At 46.8% G+C, this 21,735-nt stretch overlaps 1 protein-coding gene across 3 annotated transcripts in view; it reads right to left on the bottom strand.

The window, feature by feature from the left end:
* Window positions 1-21,735, bottom strand: part of PIAS1 (protein inhibitor of activated STAT 1) — a 906,486-nt gene that overhangs the window by 506,520 nt on the left and 378,231 nt on the right. The window lies entirely within an intron of this gene.

The raw sequence follows: 21,735 nt of genomic DNA, 5'->3' as shown, positions 1-21,735 counted from the left end.
AGCGACGAAAGGAACTTCTAGCTTGTGTGGACTGTAAAGCTCCCATAGATTTGGCAGTCTCTGTATCCTTCTTCATCTTTTCAAGTGCTGTGTCTACCTCTGGTCCAAACAATTGATTTTGATTAAATGGTTGATTTAAAATGGTAGTTTGCACTTCCTGTTTAAATCCTGCTATGCGTAGCCACGCAGGTCTTCTAAGTAGGACACTAGTGTTTACAGCTCTAGACGCAGTGTCTGCCACATCAAGTGCACACTTGATTGAGGCATTGGAAATTAGTTTGCCTTCTTGTATAAGGTCGTTTGCCTGCGTTTTATATTGGCCAGGTAGGTGTTCTAATAGTTTCTCTAACTGATCATAATGAGCCCCGTCATATCTTGAAAGGAGGGCTTTTAGCTATATTCCATATGTTAGTAGCTTGTGCCGCTATTCTTATTTGCCTGAGGCATCTATGACTTTAGATTCTTTGTCAGGTGGGGGTGCTTCACCTGACGTTTGTGAGTTTGCCCTTTTCCTAGCATTTGATACAACTAGTAAACTAATGGTAGTTGTCCTTTAATGTAGTCTGGCTCGGCAGGTGGAGGCCTATATTTTTTCTCAATTCTAGGGTTTAGGATCCTAGTACGTACAGGGTCTTTAAATACCCCTGTAGCATGTTTGATGACCCCTTTAATCATAGGAAGAATTTGAACAGACCTTTGCGATTGTTCAAATGGGTCTAATAGAAAATCCTCCTCTGCCTCATCAGAGTGCATAGTGACCCCATGGTAAATGGCAGATCTATTCAATAGGTGCCCAAAACCAATGTTATCTTCTGGGGGAGAAGGTTTTGATGGGTATGACTGTGGGTCAGGAATATCTGGTACATCCCTTGGGTTTGGGTACTCCCTGTCTTGATCATCTAAAGGGTATGGGAAAGGCTCATCTGGGTCTATCCCTCTCCCTACACTATACTCATCATCATTTTAAGGTGAGTGTGAGGACGGAGTAGGAGAATGTGGAGGAGAAATCTGGGGTGAATGTTAATGTTAAGAAGAACAGGGGATGAAGGAGACGGAAGTATAGGAAAAGAAGGGTGCATAGGAGATGTGGCAGAGTTCTTCTTCTTGGCCAGGTACTACAGGTGTATGTGTGTTGTATCTGCCTTCCTCTTCTTGTGTGGTATAGTGGATACAGCACCTGTTTTTGGGTCAATGTAGATCTTCTTTTGCAAAGGATCTGGTTGGAAAAGTTCTTCTCCTTGTGGAACCTTTGTCAGCGCTGATTTTTTCGGTTCCGGACGAGGTTGCCGCTTATCTTTAGCCTTAGGAGTAAGTATTACATTGTCCTTTGGCGCAGTTTTCAGCACCGAAGGTGTTGTTTTCGGTGTTGTAGGCTGTTTCGAGGGCTTGGGCGCATCGGAATCAGGCCTTGTCGGTTTCGGTACAGAAGATGATGTCTTTGGAGTGGAAGCTGGTCTCGTCTGCTTCGAGGTGTGGGACGCTGGCTTCGCACCTTTGTCTTTCGAAGTCAACGGTCTTGGAGCCGAGACTTCTTTCGGTGTCAGTGCCGAGGGAGCTGGTGGGATCGGCACATGCGGCTTGCTCGGTAAAGAGCTACCAGAAGGCTTAACTGCTTTCTTCGGAGCCGGGCTCGATGCCGGGCTTTCGAAGTGGTTTTTCGGTCGCGACTGGGCCCCAGAGGCGGAGTGTTGACCTTTGCCTTCAATCTGGGTGGTGTGTGTGGTGCAGGGGCAGTAGTACTCATGTGCTGACCCAATGGTATGGAGTCATCTGAGTCGTCTGCCTCGGATAAGATTTGGAGATCGGAATCTTCTTCGGGAACGAGCGGAACCTCCTCGTCGAAGATGTCCACCGTTTCCGGAGCTGATCTCTGCAGGTCGTGTCGACGGGCCCTCCGATCTCGGATGGTTTTCTTGGATCGAAAGGATGCACAGGCTGTACAGCTGGATTTGTCATGTTCTGGCGATAAGCACAGGTTGCAGACCTCGTGGTGGTCACTGTGTGGAAACTTTGCTCCATACTCGGGACATTTCTTACATGGCGTCCTTTCCATGAGGTGTAGGCCTCACGGCGTGGATAGGCCCAACGGCCCGCATCAACGACCGGAATAGAGCTGATGGAGTCGAAACTATGTTAGTCGATATCAAAGTTAGTTAAGTAAAGTTTTTATGATCTTTTTGCACTTTAAAGTACTTGAAAAGTAGATTTCGAGCCAAACCCAGTGGCGGAAAAAAACAATCTAAGGATGGAGTCGATGCCCATGCGCACTATCGTCCAAGGGAGAAGTCACCTATCTCGTGACTACAAAAGACTTCTTCCAAGACGACAACAACATGCAATCATCCGAGCCCAACACCAGGTGGCGATCTAATGCAAAAGTGTAGTATCTGCAGCTCATATGCCTCGAACATCTGGTTCTACACTCTATAGGCAGTATTCTTTTTTATGGTGGGCTATAGACATGATATACCTCTGGAAGGTCGGCTACAGCGCCTTGATGCCCTCGGGTAAATGTTGCGTTATATAAAATTAAAATCAAACACATTCAAACAGGGTCCAAGCTGATCAAAAAAATGGAAGACACCAACACGTGCAATCGCTCTCTAAGTTTCCATAGAAGGGTGATGAAAATGTGTCGCTGGAACTGCCAATGGCAGGAATCGAGCTTCGTCACAGAGGTCCAAGATCGACGTACGAATCCGATGGAAAAAACAGTCTAACAAAGGAACCAATAACCACGCGCAATTCAGCCTAGAGGAGGACTTGAACTTCTTCAAAGAAAAACAAGTGGCAAACATCTGAGTCTACACTATATGGCAAGAGTATGCTAAGAATATGTATCTATGGCCAATACATGCTACAAACACCTATGTATTTCTGAAATAGACACCCGATACAGAGTTCATGAGCAGTGGTTATTTGTACATCTCTGAATTTGTGGGTACCCATATTACCATGTGATTAGAAGGCATTTATCAAAATGTCTTTACACACTGCCTTATTTATACTTGGAAGGCACAAATGCAGAGAAATACAATTGATAAGGATCAATGTTCTACTAATCTGTATTTTAACATCTCCGGCTAAAAATGGTACCTAACTTGTGCGAGTAGGCCTTGTGCCTGCAACAGGAAAGGGCCCTAAACACAACCTGGATGCAACACATTGTTTCCACTGATAACTGGCCCTTTTTTCAATGTGGGAAGCTGTGAGTTTTGGGCCCTAGCTTAGCAGGCACCAAAGAAAACCCAGCAAACCTGTACATTTTTAAAAACTAGACACATTGGGGAATCCAGGGTGGGGCAATGTGTGGCTGCCACCAGACTTTCCTACCCAGAAACCTTTGCAAACCTCAAATTTTGACCAAGAAAAAAAAAACTATTTCCTCAGATTTTAGAGAAAAACTTCTGGAATCTGCAGGGAACCACACATTTCCAACTACTCTGCATTACCCCAAGTTTTCTGATGAAAATGGTACCCCTTTGTGTGGGTAGGCCTAGTGCCCACGACCGAAAACAGCCCAAAACGCAACATGGACACGTCACATTTTTCCACTGAAAACTGACCCTTTTTTTTTGCAATGTGGATTTTTGGCCCTAGGTCAGCCCGTACCCAGAGATACCTGCACACTTCTAAAAATTAGATACCTGGGCGAATTCAGGATGGGTTACTTGCGTGGATCTTAATACGGTTTCTTACCCAAAAGCCCCTGCAATCCTCATACAGACTAAAAAATCTATTTCCTCACATTGCTGTGATGTCAAGTTCTGGAATCTGCAGGGAGCCACAAATGTCCTACCATATCAATATTTCCGGTCACAAGGGTGATATGATTTGGCAACATGGGTAGCAACCTTTTTTTTTGGGCTTGGAATCGAAGGCCAACCATGGAAATCTACCAAACCCAGACATTTATAGACACTTAGGGGAGTCCAGGGTGGTGTGGATCCCACAAAGTTTTCTTACCCACGGTGCGCTGTAAACCTTAAAGTTTGCCTAGAGGTGTACATTTTCCAAGAGTATATGTGAAGTAAACTTACGGATTCAGCAGGAATCCACAAAATTCCTACCCACCCAGCAATCTCCCACTTGCCACAATAGGAATGTTACTTACCCTGTAAGCATCTATTCGTAGCGTATAGTGTCGTAGATCAGAGTTCTCCAAAGTCTGTCATGGAGGGCCCGATCCATGCCAGATTTTTTTATATTAAAAATCTGGCTGGATCCAGCCCCTCAGAAAAGGAGTTTGGAGAACCCTGCCTTAGATTCATATGCTTAGCATTATCCTGCTATCTAGTGTAGGGCTCAGGGAATTTCCGTTTTTTTTCTTTTACCAAAGAAGGCTCCGAGTCATGAAGTATAGTGACTCCTAAGGTGTGTATTGCACATGCTCCTTGGCTCCCTTGTTACATTGTTTATGGCTCTTTGGGTGAGCATTAGAAAAGAAGCAATATAATGACAGAATAGAGAAACATGTGTAGAAGTGGGAGTGTGAAGTATACTGAGCTAAATAAGGTCGCAAATACTTCAACTAAAAGCTTCCGGGGAGGAGAGTGGGTGTATATGAATCTAGAACACTACACGCTAAAAATAGATGCTTAAAGGGTAAGTAACATATTCCATCTGTAGCATGTGTTGTCCGTAGAGTTATATGCTTGGCATCGAATGCAAAGCAGTGCTCCCCTCTGCAGTGGATAGCAACTGGTTGAAGTACTCGTTTGAAACAGTATTTTAAGTACAGATTGACCCACTCTTGCTTGATGATATGTGAAGACATCAAGCACAGTAATGTGTTGTTAATGTATGTGGGTCCTTCCGTGCTGCTGCTCTGTAAATATCCTTTATAGGGATATTTCCTAGAAAGCCATAGTGACTCGCTGTTAACGTGTAGAAGGAGCCCGATGTGGTACTGTAAGTACCCTCTTGGCTTTCTGGTAACTGGTTTGAATGCCTCCAACTATCCATCGAGCAATTCCTGCCGTGGATATGGTGCTCTTTGGTGAGGCTTGATAAAGGCGATAAAAAGGTGAGTTTTCTCAAGGGCTTTGTTCTACCAATGTAGAACATGATAGCCCTTTTGACATCTAATGTATGCAGGGTTTTCTCTTTAACTGTGTCTGGGTTAGGAAAGAACATTGGTAGTTCTATAGTCTGGCTTGTGTGAAAGTCTGAGACCACCTTGGGTAGGAATTTTGGATTAGTCTGTAGAACTAATTTTGTTGGGAAAATCTGGAAGAAAGGTTTCTACAGATTAAGTGCCTGTAGTTTACTTATCCTGCTGAGAGAAGTGATTGCCAATAGGAAAGCAACTTTCCATGTTAGAAATTGGAGAGGACATAAATAAAGTGGCTTAAACGGGGGCCCCCATAAGCCTTGTAAGGACAGTGTTCAGGTTCCAGGCCGGTGGAGTGGAAGGCAGAATAACTAGCCTTCCATGAATGCTTGAATTACTGGTATTTTAAACAGAGACATTTGTTGCTAGTCCTGCATGTAGGCAGCTATGGTTGCTGAGTGCAATCTGATAGATGTGCAAGTGAGCCCTGCTTTTTGTAGAGTGAAGAGATAACCCATAAGGTCTTGTACTGTGGGTGCTAAAGGTTGGATTTGTTTTTGTACCGTAATATACAAACCGTTTCAATTTTGCAGCGTAACATGCTCCAGTTGTAGGCCTACGAGCTTGTTTAAGGATCTCCATACATTCTTGTGCTAATTTAAGAAGCCCAAATTCTAAGATTTTAGGAGTCAAATCGCAAGATTTAGCAGATTGGGAGGCATTGCCTTTACTTGATTTTGCATCACTAGATGTGGTCAAAGAGACATTTTCTTGTGTGGCACTACAGATACTTGCAAAAGGGTTGTGAACCAGGTCTGTCGTGCCCATGTTGGGCCCATTAGGATTACTGTTAGAGACGCTGGTGTTAACTGCTTTACCACATATGGAATGAGTGGGAGAGGAGGAAAAGCGTAGGCAAATACACCCGACCAATTCATCCATAGGGCTTTGCCCTTGGATTGAGAGAACCTGGAGGCAAAGCTTTGTCATTTAGCGTTGAGGTGAGTAACAAACAAGCCCATGTCCGGTGTTAGTAAGAGTGAAGTAGTGGTAGGCTGATCTCCCACTCGTGCACCGGATGATGGTCCTGCTAAGCATAGCTACGAAGTCGTTGTCCACCCCAAGTAGGTATTCTGCTAGGAGGTGGATTTTGTGAGATTGTCCAGTGCCAGATGCACTCCGATCTGGAGAGGAGAATGTCCCACTCTGTGTTTAAATACTATGCACTGCAGTTATATTGTCTTTATGTATTAGTACTACCTAGGTGACTGCGAAAAGCTTTGAAGACTAGTTGAATTGTTAGAAGCTCTAGATGACAGATGTAGAGAGGTCTCGGATATACTATCCGTAGACCTTGAGATCTTGCATGTGTGCTCCTCACCCCGGGGATGTCTGTGGTAATGGTGATTTGCAGAATTGGGCTTGGAAGGAACGACCCTGCAACAAGTTGTTGCTAGTCCACCACTGCAAACAAAGATGGGTCACTGACCCTACCAACACTAGATCTGGTAGATGCCCCTCTGTTTAAAACTACTGAGCTTGGAAAGTGCGCTGAAGGGGGTGTATATGTAGCAGAGCATGAGGTCTTATGGCTATGCAGGAAGACATTACACTTAAAAAGCTCATAACTACCTTTCCTGTGAGTTGAGCTTGTGGTTGAAAAAGCGGCAATGTCTGCATGAACCTTTGCACTCTTTCTGGACTGGAATAGGCTTTGGTTGTGACTGAATTAAGTGTTGCACCTAGGAAGGGTTGAATCTGTAGCGGTTGCAGATGAGACTTTAGTATGTTGGAACTGTAGTGACCCCGCAGGGTAGCACTTTGAATTAGTACTGTTGGCCTTTGAATTGGAAACCCAGATAACGGCAGTGCGCTGGATGTATGGGAATCCTAAAGTATGCACCCTTGAGGTCCAAAGCAGTCATTAAGTCTCTTTGCTGTAGCAGTTGTATTACCTCTCTTAGTGTGACCATGTGGAAGTGTTGTGAGGAGATGTAACTGTTGAGTGGCCGGAGATCTAGGATGGGCCTTAACATTTAGTCTTTTTGGGGATGAGACAATAGAGGGAGTACACTCTGTGTCCCCGATGTTGTAAGAGTACAATTTCTATTGACCCTTTTTGAAGGAAAGATTGGATCTCGTCTTGTAAAAGGGTAAGATGGTGCCATGTTTTGTGTTCTTGGTGACATTGTAGGTGGTGTCTCCTTGAGTTCTAGGCAATACCCATATTTTATTGATGGTTTGTGGTGATGTTCTCCCAGTGTAGATATAAATCCTGTAACCTTCCCCCAACTGGTGGTGTGTGGAGGTGTAAAGTGGTCACTGTGCTAGAGGGGTGGCATGTTGGTAGTGATTGCACTGCCTCTACCTCAATTTCTATAGTTTTATCTATAGTAGGAGCCTGTGTTAAAGTGACTGCTATGAGCCCTGTTGCTTATGGCAAGTGGCGGAGTCGAAAACCACCAGCTGCACCCCTGTAATGGACCCTACGAAAGGAACTATGTTGTTGGCATAGCCCCCCTGGCTTTAGCAGCGTCTAAGTCCTTTAATACATTTTCCAATTTCATCGACCTGTAGACCAAAGAGATTTTGTCCACCAAATGGGAAATTATGCAGGTGGTGCTGCACATCCAGTTTGAAACCAAAGACTCTGAGCCATGCGCTGCATCTGATAAGGACACTGGTGTTTATCTCCAGGGCGCACTGTACAGTGGCATTAGAGATAGATGTGCCTTCTACCATTAGTTTCGTATATCTAGAGAGTGCTTGCCTGCGGCATCATATTTTTTTTACTCTCCTTATCGGTAGAAGGCAAATCTTCTGCTCCCTGCTAATTTGCACTCTACCTGGCTGTGTGTACCACCAATCAATCTGGCGTTACTTGGCCCTTAATAAATTCAGGGTCCAGTTGGCCTGCCTTGTACTTTTTTCCCAATTCTAGGGGTGACTACTGTAGATTTAACTGGCTGCTTCACTAAGTCTTGAGTAGAGAACATGCCTTTAAGCATAGGGAGCGACCGAGCTGTTTTTTGTTACCTAATAAGTGTCTCAACCAGGAAATCATCCTCTTGTTGTATAATGTGTAGTGTTACCATATGGTAAGCAGCAGCTGTTACTATTATCTTGATATGATGTATCATCTAGCGGTGATGGCTTAGATGGGTAGACGTTAGGATCTGTATTATCCACCTGATTGGCATCATAAATATCCCATGAGTCAGGGGCAGTATAGGGATCTCCATGTGGGTCTTTGAAATAAGGGATATTATAGCCCTCTGGTTGGCCGTCACTAGAACTCAACTGATATGATGAAAAAAATTGCTCCCAGGGCAGGTGTTCAGGAGAGGGTGGATGCACTTGCCTTGGTGGCGATGAAGGCAAGGTGGGTGAGGGATGAGGAGAATAGGGGCGGAGGAGGGAAAGGAGGTTATAAAAAAAATAGAGCTTATGCCTTTATCCTCCTCCTCCTCCTCCTCCTTTGGTGGTTTGGCTGGGTCAGGCCCAGCAATGTCCTCCTCAAATGTGTTCTTTCTTTTGGAAGCATAAGGGAAACAGGTGGTGGAGCTTTGGTGCCCGGTTTCCCCAATGTCAGGGTGTAAAAAAGAATCTTTAGTCCCATGTCAAGCTTTTATTGCAAGCGCTCTAGAATCGAATGCACTGGTCTATGTCAAGGCTCAGTGCCATGTTTGGTGGCATTCGGCTTAGTAGGCACCAAAGAGGGTCTTGTCCCCCTTGCAAGCTTTGTAGGTATGGGGTTTCGGTTCCGGCGTCGGCACAGATGGCTTTGGTGCTGAAACATCTTTCGGTTCAAATGCTCTTTTCAGATCCAATGTGTGCTGCTTTGGATCAGAGGCCTTGCCTGACTTCAGTAGTGCCAATGTCGTCTTTTTTGGTTTTAGCGTCAAAACAAATTTTAAGGTCTTATATTTTCCAATGCTTGTTGAAGGCTTTCCTGGTGGAGTGGATTTGTCTTTATGCCCCTGCAGGTGGAGACGTCCATGGCCCGAGGGCAGTTGGGCTATGAAAGCCGGTTGGCTGGGTTTTGCCGAGATACTCACGTGCCCCTGTTCGGAATGATGGTCGGAGTCTGAGCTGTACCCACTGCTAGCCAGCAGTATCAATACATCCGGCGGCACCAAATGTGCTTCCGTGTCCTGTGGTTCTTGCTCCCCAAAGATGTCCGGTGCATCTTCTGTGCGTCGCTACATGGTGGTGTGGCCCAACAATGCTCCCTTCTTCGCTGCTAAAGTGTTTTCTTTGACCGGGATGCCACGCACACCTCACAGGGAGTCGTCTCACATTCCGGTGACAAACCAGGATTGCACACACTGTTTTGGTCTTGCCAGGACTACTTTGCGTGGCACTTGGGGCAAAAGCTGAAGGGTGTCTTTTGCATCCCTTGTAGACGCTGGCATGGAGAGTGGAGGTGAAGACATTTTTGGAAGGCCAGGCCCAGGCGGGCACTTGGAAATTTCCAATAACACCAGCTGGTGTTTGCTGGTCATGAAAGCTGTTTGTTTGGGGAGAAAAAATGGGGCGCTGCAAGGGCCTCGGACAAGAACTGAGCTTTCGTCCTGGCGCTGTGAAATCGACGTCCAAACCCGATGGCGGAAAAAAACGATCTAACAAAGGAGCAAAGGAACATGCACAATACACTTTGGAGGAGTCACTATACCTCGCGACTCGAACACTTCTTTGAAGAAAAACAACGAGTAATCGCCCAAGTCCAACACTAGATGGTAGGATAATGCTAAGCATGTGTTTCTCCAGCCAAAACATGCTACGAATAAAATGCTACCGAATTGTGTGACTGGGCCTAGTGTACGCAACAGGCAAGCATCAAACCAAGGTCACTAGGGAATCTCGCTGACCCTGGTTTGATTTGTGCCTGTCAGAGGCACTATGCCAAGTCACAAGTGGGGAAGGAAAAAGGCAAAAAAGGGTGTCACAATTTCCCTTCTTGCTAAAACAGATGGAGATGCTGTTGTCAAGGGGGGGGGGGGGGGAGAGAGGAGGCTATTTGAGGGTAGTGGGGAGATTGGAAGAAAACACCTCATTTGCCCCCGTCCTGTGGTGGAGGCAAAACCTACTGGGGGTTTTGTTGATGGGTGGGTGGGGGCTAGGGCTGATGCCAGGGAGGGCCGCCTTGACCCATTCTGCCCTAAAAAAAGAAAATGTATCAATCACTGGCAGATTGGAGCTCAGAACCTTTAATTCGCTCTTAGGCGCGGGGGGGGCTGAAAGACCTTTGGGGATGGGGGCCTTGGGGATCCAACAGGCCTAGCCCATTGTGAGGTGGCAGCACCCTCCTCAAAAATGGTCCCTAGTGATCTAGAGGGTGGATCCTTTCCTGGTGATTTTCCTACTGCGGCGATCCAGAAGCGGGGGTCTACTAGGGAAAGGTACAATTCTCCCCTTTACAATGAAACCTCTCTTAACTGAATCGTTGCTCAGTGGGCTGAGATATCACTGAAACAGTGAAAGTGAAATGAGTCAATCGGTTCCTTTCACTCTAGTTTTCTCTGTAATGACGTCAGTTCACCATGTGTGCTGATAGTCATTGCAGAGAAAGAAAGAAAAGCCTTGGGTGCTGGGGAAGCTCTGCAGCTAGAGGAAAACCCTCTACTGCTCACACCAGAGGGATTTCCTGCTGCTATTCCGAGGACATGCTAGAGCTGTCCTCAGCACCGGCGCTGTGCTGGCCAGCTCCAAAGAGAGCATGGACGGAATGCTGAACAAATCAAACATTTACACCTAGTCACAGATTGGGGTTAAATTCATATTCAATTCATGTTTGCTAGCAATACCATTCCAGTTTGGACCCAGCCACATGCAAATCAGTCTTGACCCTGCTCCCCATGGGAACAATTTAGCCTGAACTGCCAGGGCAGGCTCTTGCTGGACAGTAAAACAAACATATGGGGCCAGTTTCAGGGTATCGCCCCTTATCAGCCAGGCTAGTTTAAATCGGGCGGTATAGTGAGCACGGGTCCCCACGGCTGGGCATACCCTTCCCAATTAGGGTGACAAATGTAAAAAGAACAGATGATGGACGTAATGCTGAACACTGCAAACATTCACCTGAGTCACAAAAATTTGGGTTGAATCAATCGTTTTTTTGCTAGCAATGCTATTACTGCATGCAAGCAGTTAGGAAACACCTCTGTTTGAGGCAGTTCTACCGAATCCAGAGAAATGTCTCATAATAAAGGGACTATGAAGTCCAACTAGAGTCTCAAAGCAATAAACAGACAAGTTGAAGCTTTACCAGCAAAGATATCCAGCTGTTGAAGAAAAGAGCAATGAATAAAACAGTGTCTTACCTGTAACTCCAGTTCTCTTGTAGGGGTATTCACATGATCAGTCAAGAGCACCTGAATAGTCCCACCCACTAGCGGGGACCCCGGAGCACTTCTTTTAGATAGATCTCCTTAAGTGGATATTGTTCGCCTTTCTTTGAGAAGGCCTGCAAAGACACTTCTAGAGAGAGATAGAGAGACAATAATGCAGCCTAAATACATAGGCTACACTGGCCGCATCTTCTTGAAGTGACACAAGAGTACCAGTAAACTATATTTTGTGCGATTTTGTAGTATTTAACACTAAAGAATCCACTTCACAAACGTCCATGTTCGAGATGAAAGAGAGAACAGAATAGCCTAATAGGCTGCCATTATATGTCTTGAAAGTAGAAGCTGTGCCTTCAAGAATGAAGAGACCATTAGTATCCCATTATGCACAGCCAGTGGCATTTACTTCAGGTCTTTTTGAGGACAATTTGAAGTGTATGTATGCCTCGTGTCTGGATCCCTCAGTCAATTCCACCTGAGAGGCGGGAGGGTTGCTTATGACTGATCATGGAAATACCCCTATGAGAGACCTGGAGTGACAGGTAAGAAACTGTTCCTTCTCTCGTAGGGGATTTCCATACTTAGTCATAAGCACTTGAATAGATTAGCAAGCCCATCCCTATAAAATGCAGTGGAGACGACAAAGAATATGGTAGACAGATTTTCTTTTTGCTGATCCCACTGGTCTTCTAGGCAGTCATGTAGGGGCATCATGTGGAGACGTGCATTCAGTGTGAGAAATATGCAGGAGGCCATCAAGCCCAGGAGCGAGGAGACCTTCCTCATGGTTGGCTGAAAGATTGCCATGAGAGTCTGAGCCTTCCGAAGGATCAATAAGCAGCTCTCCTCCAAAGGACACAAGCTTGCCTTGAGAGTATCGATGGAGGCCCCCAAATATTGCAGGAATTGAACTGGGATCGAGGTTGACTTTGCATGGTTGACATGAAGGCCCAACCAAAAGAGAAGATTGGAGGTCCAATTGAAGTGAAGTTGAGCCTCCTGAGACATGAATGCTTTGATCAGCCAATAATCGCTTTGATCAGCCAATCATCACTTTGATCAGCCAATCGTTCAGATGGGGCTAGACAAACACTTTGTGTTTCCTTAGATGGGCCGCCACTAGCGCCATACATTTTGAGAAAGTCCTGGGTGCCGACTTCAGGCCAAATGGAAGTACTTGGTACTGATAATGGTTGTGTCCCAATGCAAACCTCAAGAACTTGAGATGCTTTCTGGTAATGGGTATTTGAAAGTATGCGTCTTGGAGGTCCAAGACGCTTAGCCAATCCCCTTGGAGTAACAGAGGGTACATTTGATGCAATGCCAGCATGTGGAGCCTTTCTCTTCTAATACACCTGTTCGCCATTCTGAGGTAGTGAATGGGTCTGAACGTATTCTTATCTTTCTTTTTCATGAGAAAGAACCTTGAATATAACCTTGTGCCTCCTTGTCGAGGAGGTATAGGTTCCACTGCTAGTTTGTGTAAGCGAATATTGGCCTCCGACTTTAATTGTTGATGTTGGAACCTTAATTGTTTGGGAGGTATCGACAGTCGAGGGCTGATGAATCTGAGAGAATATCTACTGCGATAACATTCAGCACCCAATTGTTGTGCATGATTGTTTTCCACTCTGCCAGCAAGTGTTCAATGATTCCCTCTACCGGAGCAAGTAATGGAAGAGGGGTAAGAAAGGACTCGCGGTTTCGCCCTTGCTGGTAGCTAGCCTCCTAACGCAGGATGCTTTCATGGTCTTCCTCTGGTTTGTCGCTTCTGATAAGGCTGATGGGATCGTTGGTGCTGCTGTTGCATACCTGACTAGCGACCCTGATACCACTGAGGGGTTTGAACCCTCTGTGTGGAATAGCGCAGTTGAAAGGGTCTGAAAGATTTACGCTGTTCCTTAGGTCTTTCTAAGCCAACAGCGATCAGCATCCCTATTTCTGCCTTCATCCTGGCCATTTTTACATTGGCGTGAGTGTCGAAAGGAATTGTCCCAGAGAACGGGAGATTCAGGATGCGCTGTTGTGATTACGGTTTAAGAGAAGTCAGGCACAGCCATAAGTGTTGCTGAAATCACACTGTGGCAATATTAGTGTGCAGCAAAAAGAGATGTGTCCGCTGCTGTGCTCATGACTTGATTAGAGGCCATAAGAACTTCTGTCAAAATCTCAATAATGTCCTCTCGTTTGTCTCTAGGAAGGTAGTCCACAAACTGTTGGAGCGATTCTCACAGTGCCCTGTCATATCTGCCCAGTAAGGCTGTGGCACTAGCTGCTTTCATGGTAGGCACTGCTATGTTGCAAATCTTTCTCCCTACTGAGCCCATTTTTCATCTCTTTGTCTGGTAGCATTGTCGAAGCTGAAGCATAGGTCCACATGAAGAATAGGTCCAGGAATAATCCAAATACAATGTATATATTAGTCTTCCCTTTTTACACATTTCCTGAAGGCTTGAGGAGGCTGACAAAGCCACTAAAGACAAACTTTCCCTCCCTGTCGATATCGATCCATTCATCGACAGCGACCGTCGAAACCACCTGGATGGTGGGGCTCGTCTCAAAGTCAATCGGTGGTGTCTCAACGTCAGTCGACGTCTTGGCATCAACCGACAGTGGGAGTGCGTTGGCGATCGACGGTGGTTTGTCAACATCTAGCAACAGTGGCGGTGTGTCAACGTCAATCAGCGGGGATAAGTTGTAGCCGATAAGGACCTAGACGGTGACCTGCGAGGTGTCGCTGTCGGCAGTGGGTTTCCTGATGCTGAATGGGGTGCCCTCATCGTTGGCATTGCAATCAACGTCAAAGTTCTTCCTCTCGACGTGGAGCAACTACATCTTTTCAGCCGTGGGTCGACAGCAAACAGGGCAGCGCTGTACCAACGTCATCATCCTCGACTGGGGCCAGCGCCATTTTACAGCCCTTCTTTTGCTGGAGAGCCCTTCAGAGGCTGAAGGCAGAGCCCTGGTACAGGACTGACACCCTCCTCGCCCTGAAGTCCCACCTGAGGATTATGCCTGTTTTCACTGCTCAATGCTCCTTAAAGGCGAATCTTCTTTCAGTCATGCAGAGTGTGCTTTGAGAAAGTTTTACAAATCAGACAAGAGTCAGGAACATGACTTTCAGGCAAACACAGTATACAAACTCTGTGAGGATCAGTCTTGGCCTACTTTCTACCACAGTCTGGACACATATCAAAAATTATATTTTTGAAAATTCTTGAGGGAGCAGAGACGCCCACATTAACATATGGCTTTCAACTACATCAGTGTGGCCTATACAAATATAAAGGTTCTTACTGGTTCATACACATGGTATGGTCCTTCAACATTATAAGGAGGCTATTTAGTTGGACCTAGATTAATCCATATAGTCTCCCTTTCAGCCTTAATAAACAGTTTATTAACTTGTATACAGTGTAAGAAGCTCGATAGGGTTTGGGACTTTAGGTGTATTTTTAGCTGCAGGGGCCTACATAGGACTTGTTACAGCAATAAGAACTATAGTTACTTACCTGTAAACTGTGGTTCTCCAGTATTGGTGTCTTTCATAGATTCACATGCTTGAATATCCCCCGTCGTCGAAGTGGGAGTCCCACGGTACATAAAATAGCAGTATATATGCATGTATACATGAAAAATATAACTAATAAAATATACATACATATAGTGCAGTAAATTGTAAATTCCAAAAGTACCATAGAACACAATAGGCCCATTGAAAAGCCTAAGGGAGAACTCACTTTAGTAGCATATCAGAGTCATTATGTGTTGGATCACATTCCAGCCAATCAGGCTGTAGCCTCCTCTAGAACCTTCTCCTCAGAAGCCCAAGTCCTCAGATTTTCGTAGCACAGAGTAAGTAAAAGTGCCTGAGGAGAAGAGAGCCTCTGAGGGGAGGATGGGAGGGTCGCATGTGAATCTATGAAAGACACCAATACTGGAGAACCACAGTTTACAGGTAAGTAACTATAGTTCTTCTCCAGTATTAGGGGTGTCTTTCATAGATTCACATGCTTGAATAGAGTAGAAAGCAGTAAATGATCACATAAGTCATAAAGGTAATACATCAAGCAAAAAAGGTAAATATATATGGTAATAAACAATAAATACCAAAACATTATTACTAGAAAACAAAACCTTTATGACTGGAGGTGGGTAGCAACAGAGGCTCACCTTTACTGGAAAAGATTCCGCAGCACCGCTTGACCCACTGCCGCATCCGCGGCGTCTGTTGATTGCAGGCAGTAGTGCTTAGTAAAAGTATGGCTGCTCGACCAAGTAGCAGCTCTGCAGATCTGGCGTAAGGGTACCCCCGCAAAAAGGGCAGCCGAAGTAGACACTGCTCTAGTTGAATGAGCTCGAACAGGAGCAGGAAGGGGCTTTCCAGCCCGTTGGTGGCAGAAGGATATGGTAGAGGAGATCCACCTGGTTATAGTCTGCTTGGTAACAGGTTGTCCTTTGCAAGTTGGACCATATGCCACAAACAATTGATCAGATTTTCTGATAGGTGCAGTTCGTTGAATGTAGAATTTGAGACAACGTTTCAAATCTAATGAATGCAATGACCGCTCAGCTGGAGTTTGCGGAGCAGGAAAGAAAGTTTTCAGAATTACAGGTTCGTTGAGATGAAAGTCACTGGGAACCTTCGGGATGAACTTAGGATTAGTTCGTAATGTCACAGCCTCTTTGGAGAATTTTAAGAAAGGAGGCTGTATGGTAAACGCCTGGATGTCACTGACACGTCTTGAGGACGTTAAGGCGAGTAAAAGAGCAACTTTCCACGTGAGAAATTTAAGAGTTGCCGAGTGAATAGGTTCAAATGGTGGTAGAAGTAGTTGAGACAAGACCAAATTCAAACGCCAGGCAGGCGGAGGGCGACGGATAGGTGGAAACATCCTAAAAAGGCCCTTGTAAAATTGTTTAATGATCCTTGAAGAACATAAAGATGTGGAACCATCATGGCGGAAACGGGAAATCGCCGCCAGAAACACTTTAAGAGTTGAGTGGGACAGACCTGATTTTGCCAGGGATAAAAAGAAAGGTAAAATTTGTTCAGGTTTTGCAGTCATTGGGTCCAAATCCTTGGTGTGGCACCAGACACAGAAACGTTTCCACTTGAGTTGGTACGTTTTTATGGTGGAGGGAGCGCGAGCCCGCGCTAACACCTCCCTGCAGTCCTTGTCAATAGTCAACCGTGCAAATTCATTGTACTCAGGTTCCAGGCATGGAGTTGAAGGTATGCTGGATCTGGATGACAAATTTGTCCCTGCTGCATCGTGAGGAGGTGCGGCAGAGGATGGAGTGGCAACGGATCGGACTGCGAGAAGAGGAGCAGGTCCGTGAACCATGGACGTCTCGGCCACTTGGGTGCGATCAGGATGATGCGACAAGGTTGGAACCTCATCCTGTGTAACAAACGAGGGATCAGAGGAAGTGGAGGGAAAGCATAGATGAAATCGTTCGACCAATCGATCGAAAATGCATTCCCGCTCGACTCTCTGTGGGGATGCCGACTTGCAAAGCGTGGGCATTTCTTGTTGACAGCAGTCGCGAAAAGATCCATCCGTGGCTGGCCCCACCGCCGGAAGATGTACTCGACCGTGGGCTGATTGAGTTCCCACTCGTGATTGTCTGATGACGCTCGGCTGAGTGAATCCGCCAGAACATTGGCCACGCCTGGCACGTGAATGGCTGTGAGATGAATTTGACGTTGGATCGCCCAATCCCATATTTCTTGTGCTAGTTGAGAAAGTGGAAGAGACCTCGTGCCGCCCTGCTTGTTGAGGTAGTGCATGCTGGTGGTGTTGTCCGTCCTCACCAGCAAAGTGTGTCCCCGCACTAACCTCTGGAAAGATTTGAGGGCTAAGAAAATCGCCAAGAGTTCCAGACGATTGATGTGCCAAGTTCGTTGGATTGCTGTCCACTTCCCTTTCACAGACATGCCGTCGAGATGCGCTCCCCAGCCTTCGAGAGACGCGTCTGTTGTAAGCGTCAGAGTTGGGGGTTCGTCCTGGAATGAACGGCCCGCAGATATGTGTGGAGGGTGAGCCCACCACTCCAGCGCTTTCTGTATGCGAGGTGTTAAAAGGACCTTGTCCTCGAAGGACCCCGACACCTGTTTCCACTGCCTGTCCAGTTCCTCCTGGAGAGTCCTCATGTGCAATCTGCAATTTGGAATGAGGTGGATGCACGAGGATGCCATGCCAAGGAATGATTTGAACATTCGGACAGAAACGGACAGTTTTGATTGGAGGGAGCGCACCATCATTAACATGCGGTCCTGTCTTTCCTGGGAAACGTACACTTTTCCCTGCCGAGAATCTAGCAAGGCTCCGAGAAAATTTCTCCGTTGCGAAGGTTGAAAGTGTGACTTCTGGCAATTGATTGAAAGCCCCAAGGCGTGGAAAAGGGAGACGCAAACTTGAGTGTGCTGCTCCGTCTGGTGAAAAGTGCTTGCCTTGATGAGGCAGTCGTCCAGGTATGGGTAAAATTGGATACCTTGGAGACGTAGGAAGGCAGCTACAGGGGCCAAGATCTTGGTAAAAACCCTTGGTGCCGAGCGGAGGCCGAATGGCAGGACTTTGAATTGGAAGTGTAGCTGTCCGACCGTGAAGCGGAGATACTTCCTGTGTCTGGGGTGGATTGGCACATGGAAGTAAGCGTCCTGAAGGTCGATTGTGGAATAGAACTCGCTTGGATTGAGAAAATTCAGAATTTGGAGCAGGGTTAACATCTGAAATGTTTTTGAAATTAGAAATTTGTTTAGAGCTCGTAGATCCAATATTGGACGCCATTCCCCCGATTTCTTCTTGACCAAGAAAAAGCGGGAATAGAACCCCTTGCCGCGTTGACCTTGCGGCACTAGTTCGATGGCTCCTTTTTTGATCATTAAATTCACCTGGGCCAGAAGGTCCTTGAAATGAGGGGGTGGTGGCCCCGAAGGTGGATGATTGGGTGGAAATTTGGTGAATTCCAGGGTATGCCCTTTGGATATAACGTCCAGGACCCATTGGTCGGAGGTGATTGTAGACCATTTGTAAAAGTATTTCGAGATGCGACCTCCAAGATGTACGGTCGGCAAAAGGAAGGGTCTGAGGCAGTCACTGCTTTTTGGTGTTTGATCCACCTCTATAAGTGGATTTCCTTTGGTAAGGCCTGGAGGTGGATTGTCGAGTTTGAGATTGATAGGCACCCCGCTGTCTGTTATTGTTGTAGGTGTTGAATGAACGATATTGACTTGAGCCACGAAAAGTAGAGGAGCCTCCGCCTCTACCCCGTGCACCCCGAAAAGGCCGTTTTTTGTATTGTAGGCTCGCCAGGGATTTCGCAGTGTCAGTGTCCTTTTTTATTGCCTCAAGGGCATCATCCACATGTTTGCCAAACAATAATTGTCCGTCATAAGGCAAATCTAGGACTCTTGCCTGTACTTCAGGACGGAAAGTGGTAGAGCGCAGCCAGCCTTGACGCCTCAAGACTGCAGCCCCCGCCAATTGTCGAAATCCCGTGGAGGAAATATCGAGTGCACACTCAATGATTTCGGAAGAAATCAACTCTCCCTCGTGGATAATCGCTTGTGCTTCTGTCCGGATTGCCTCAGGCAGCTGAGGAATCAATGCAGCAATCTCGGACCACATCTGGCGGTCATAACGGCCCAGTATAGCCAGAGTGTTCGCCGCCCTCACTGTAGTAGCCGCCATGGTCGTGAATTTTTTTCCAATGGAATCCAATTTGCGGCCTTCCTGATCAGGAGGAGACGTGAGTGGCGTAGCAGGATTGCGCGATCTCTTTTGCGCAGCCTGAGTAATTACCGAATCTGCCTTCGGTTGAGACACTAAGCAGGCCGGAGAAGACGCCGGTGCTTTGTATTTCCTGTCTAATCTGGGTAAGACCGCAGGAACAGAATTGGGACGTTCCATCAATTTAAGGCCTTCCTTCCAAATATATTCCACGATTGGAATAGTGTGGGATTGCCTCTGTGAGATGTCTTTAAAGTCGTATAGAAAGCAATCACTTTCGTGCTGTTGTTGTTCGACTTTGAGATGAAACCGTTTTGTAGCCCGGATCATCAAATTGTGGAAATGTGCCATGTCCACTGGGGGCGAATGTAGAGGTGAGGTGGGCGGAGTGGAAGGTGTTTGAGCCCTATAATCGTCCCACTCAGCCATGTCGGCGTCATTGTCGTCGTCATCTGTGTTGTGAGGATCCGGATCCTCATCTCCAGTGTCAGGGCGAGTACCATCCGGTGAAGCCGGTGAAACTGGTGTAGGTGCCTGAGGAAGGTGCGGTTGAGGCTGCGGAGGAGGCAGTGGTGCTGGAGAAGCAGGAGTAGAAGAAGGGAACCTGCGGTTATAATCATCCAGCATGTGCTGAAGGTTCATCACCAAGGACAGAGGTATCTGGGTAACAGGCTCTGAAGGCACCGGTTCGGACGTATCAACAGGAAACAATTCAGTCCCATCTTCGACATTGTCCAACACCTCACCCTCGTCACTATATTCCTGGCACTTAATGTTCAAATCCGAAGGACTTGTTGCCTGTTTAAATAATCCTTCCACTTCCGAATCGTTTCCGGATTCTTCCCCAGCAGACTGGAATAATTTGTCTGGAAGACGAGCACCACTCCTCACAGGACTCAGTTGGATGAGTGGTATGGTCCGCAAAGAAGAAGCAGTAACCACTGTGTAGATGGAAGCCGTCTTCGGTAGAGGTTGGTGCGACGCCAACGAGCCCGTTGGCGTAAATGCGGCACCGTCAGCAACGCCCTGAGGCGATTTGGACGGGATTTTCTTCGTCGACGAGGATTCCTTGCCCGTCGACGAGCCCGTCGACGGGAGCGGGGCTTTGTTCGCCGACGAAAGTGGAGCTTTCGCCGTCGACGGCGAAGGCGTCGACGATATGAGAGTCGTCGACGAGGCCGTCGATGAAGTAATGCTGGCCGACAGAGACGTCGTCGACGGGGGCACCGTCGACGGGCCCGTCGACGGGGTGCTGGGTGGAGGCTTGGTCTTCGTCGACGATGGATGCGCCGACGAAGGGTGCGTCGACGGCTTCGTCGTCGACGGGGCGCTGAGTGGAGGCTTGGTTTTCGTCGACGGTGTATGCGTCGACGGCTTCGTCGTCGACGGTCTATCCTTGCCGGTCGTCGACGAGATCTTCACCACTGAAGAGATGGGTCTCACCTTCGAGGTCGCCGTCGACGAGGTGGTCGTCGTCGACGTAGCGCCGGTGGACATGGAACATGTCGTCGTCGACGTGGAGGTGGTAGAAATGGATTTCGTCGACGCTGAAGACGTCGACGGGCGCGACGACGAGCCCGTCGACGAGCCAAAACCAGATTTCTTACTGGTAGGTAAGGCTTTGGGCGCAGACGTCAGAGAACCAGGTCCCGTAGACGTGCCCTGAAGCGAATCCTGTGGGGAGACAATCTTAGAGGACTCCAACAGTCTACTCTTCTTGAGAAAAGGAGAAGGAGCCTCGGTCTCAGACCCACGCTTCTGAGAGGACTTTGAAGCAAAAGATGACAGGCTCTCCACATCAGAAACCACAGACTCCGAAGTTCTCAACTTCTGTAGCCACAGAAGGAGACGGGCCTCTCTATCTCTCAGAGTCTTAGGAGGGAAAGTACGACAGTACTTACAGTTTTTCACCTCATGGTCTGGGTAGAGACAGTAAATGCATTTACTGTGTGGATCCTCGTGGAAAAGGCGCAGTTTACCACATGAAGGGCAGGCTTTAAACAGAGATTTCTTGTTTGAAGACATTTTCTTGAAGAAAAAACATGTAAAGTTGAAGAAAACTGAGCAGAGCTCAGGGAGACTCCCTTCACACGACGTGCGGTAGAAAATCTGAGGACTTGGGCTTCTGAGGAGAAGGTTCTAGAGGAGGCTACAGCCTGATTGGCTGGAATGTGATCCAACACATAATGACTCTGATATGCTACTAAAGTGAGTTCTCCCTTAGGCTTTTCAATGGGCCTATTGTGTTCTATGGTACTTTTGGAATTTACAATTTACTGCACTATATGTATGTATATTTTATTAGTTATATTTTTCATGTATACATGCATATATACTGCTATTTTATGTACCGTGGGACTCCCACTTCGACGACGGGGGATATTCAAGCATGTGAATCTATGAAAGACACCCCTAATACTGGAGAAGAATGGTTCTGTTTCTATCTTCTGGACGATAGAGTTGGTCATATCATGTTGGGCAGGCTCATCAGGAGATGACAGTTTGGATTGAGCAGAGATTGTGCATTACATTACTGCAAGTCAACATGGTTTACAAATGGTGTCTTAGACACCTCCAATTTTAAATCAATATCCAT

Source organism: Lissotriton helveticus, chromosome 3_1 (assembly GCF_964261635.1).
Source record: "Lissotriton helveticus chromosome 3_1, aLisHel1.1, whole genome shotgun sequence".
NCBI classification, from domain to species: Eukaryota; Metazoa; Chordata; class Amphibia; order Caudata; family Salamandridae; genus Lissotriton; species Lissotriton helveticus.
Note: the sequence above shows the minus strand (reverse complement) of the source record. Positions and strands in the feature narration are given on the sequence as shown.